The sequence below is a fragment of the Cebus imitator genome, unplaced genomic scaffold (genome assembly GCF_001604975.1).
Source record: "Cebus imitator isolate Cc_AM_T3 unplaced genomic scaffold, Cebus_imitator-1.0 Scaffold212, whole genome shotgun sequence".
Taxonomy (NCBI): Eukaryota; Metazoa; Chordata; class Mammalia; order Primates; family Cebidae; genus Cebus; species Cebus imitator.
Genome location: NW_016107527.1, coordinates 455,538 through 457,868, shown reverse-complemented (window position 1 = coordinate 457,868; position 2,331 = coordinate 455,538).

Sequence of the window (2,331 nt, the reverse complement as noted above, 5' to 3'; positions counted from 1 at the left end):
GAGTTGATTCTGGCAGTATCCCCTAAAAACTTAAATTGATTCAGGATGATTTGCCTTCTTCATAAAACTACAAAATATCACCCTAATTGGACTCCTTTAACTAAATTTTGAAACCCCTTCACACACTCTGTCTCACTGCCCTGCACTTGTCACCATCTAACATAAACGTTTTACTTACTTATGGTATCTTATTGCATTACTCCTAATAGGAAATAAGTTCTATGGAGGCAGAAATTTTAGTCTATTGTTCTCAATGCTATATCTTCAAGGTCTAGAACAGTTCCTGGCACTCCCTTAGGAGTTATTTGTTAGATTTAGACATTTATGGGACTAATGGTGCTGAGATATGATTTATATTTCTCAGGGTTTCTAATCTCTTAAGGAACTACTCCCTTCCTGTCCTCTCCTGTCCCCTCATCCTCATCTTCCCACCTCCTCCTCTCTCCTCCTTTTCCCTCCCTTGTCCTTCTCCTCTTCTCTCCCGCACTTCCCTTCCCTCCTTTTCTCTCCTCATCTCCTCTTCTCTATCTCCTGTGTCTCTTTCTCTTTCTAACAAAAGCTACATTTGCTTGTTAGTTCGCCTTGTTATAAGCTGACAATTCCATGGGATGGCACAAGGTGAAATTTTCCTTGCCAGACCTTTGCCTAAGTCTCACCATTTTCACCTTTATAATAATATAAAATTGAAAATTAAGAATTGGGTGTGGTCTTTGGGAAAACTTAAGGCTGCCTTTAGTGTTATTAGCCTTTGATGCCTGCCTATAACCTAGGAAAATGGTGCCTTCTCTGTAGGTCAATGTTATTACTGAGGAACATTAGGAAAAAGTCTCAAAAAAATGTGTATTTGTATGATCTTGACTTCGGTTCATTTATTCTCCAAATTCCTGGAGTGGAGAAGGGGAGTGGAATGCAGGATGGAATAAAGACAGGATGATCCCTTGGTTGTGGCCATCATTCAATATCATTTTCTCCTTAGATACAGGAAATTGAAAACTTAAAAGGAAAAACAAATGTTCAAAATCTACAATAAACAGAAATAATTTGATAGAGGTCAAATTCTTTATTCCATGTGTTTTCTTGCATTACTGGAAATCATGCAAGGAAGTGCCATCAAAATAAATAAAATAAAAAGAAATTTAAAAAAATTATACATAAATTAAATATGTACAAATTCTAGAAAATGACACAAGACTTTTTGTTTGTTTTGGGAGAACCTATGTCATTTTTTTCTTCTTACAGGAACTACAATAGTATCAATAAGTTGTGATATTTAAGACAATTTTACCAAGATATGTATTATTTTTCTAGTAACTGAAATCCACTAGAAGAGAGGGAAAATGTAATACCTGCAAGGGTTTTTAAAAACCCTTTTATTTGTCTTTTGGAGATAAACTTGGCCTGCTTTTTGTGTTTCTGAGTAGAAAGTAAAGAAAACTTTTTCACTTGATATCTTAAATGGTTAGGTAGGTGAAATAAGAGAAGTTATTTTTTATAACAAACTCTCAGGGTGCTTGGTGCAAACTGTTTTGTTTTGTTTTATTTTGTTTTGTTTTAAATATTCTCTTGCTCCCTTCAGCCCAATAAAGCAATTTCCATGCCCTAGAGAACCTCTAATTGACTAAATACTGATTAATCATACACAGGATCTGATGAGGTGTTTATTAGCAATAATTCTAACTACACTCCTTTAAAGACCCAGTCTGACCATTAATCAGTTTTAGTATTTGCCGCTTTCCCAGGCCCTTGTACCAACACCTTAGGGTAGCTCTCCATGCCATTTTTCCACAGTTATTATTGTCTCCCATCATGAAATCAAATGACCTTCTCTTTCCCTGAATTTCTTCTCTTTTCATACTCTCCTTTTCCTTTCTCTTCCCTTCCCTCGCCTTTCCTGCCCTCTCTCCTCTCTCTCTTTTTTCTTTTCTTTTATCTGAACTCTGTGACATTTACCCCTGCTTTATGCCACCCTTTGTGCCCTATGTTAAGTTTGTTTACACATCTTTTATTCACCTATTTAGAATATGAGTTTTACAGAAGTGATGTTTAGCTCCCATTTATTCAAATGATCACTGTGCGTAAGACTTTTGCCAAAAGTGTGCTAGGTCTGGGGGACACAAAGTGATTTTCCACCTGCAATTCAAGTCTGCTAAATGTGCTAAGGCATCTGTTGTGTTAGACCAGTTGGGAGAAGAATAATATTTCCTTTCTCTATGCCCAGGGAATAAGCTCATGCTAACAAATAAATGAGCATAATGAATTAATAGTAAAGGCTAATTAATTGCTTTTGCGACAGTGTTTATAAGTTTTCCAAGAGAGAAATGCAACGCCCAG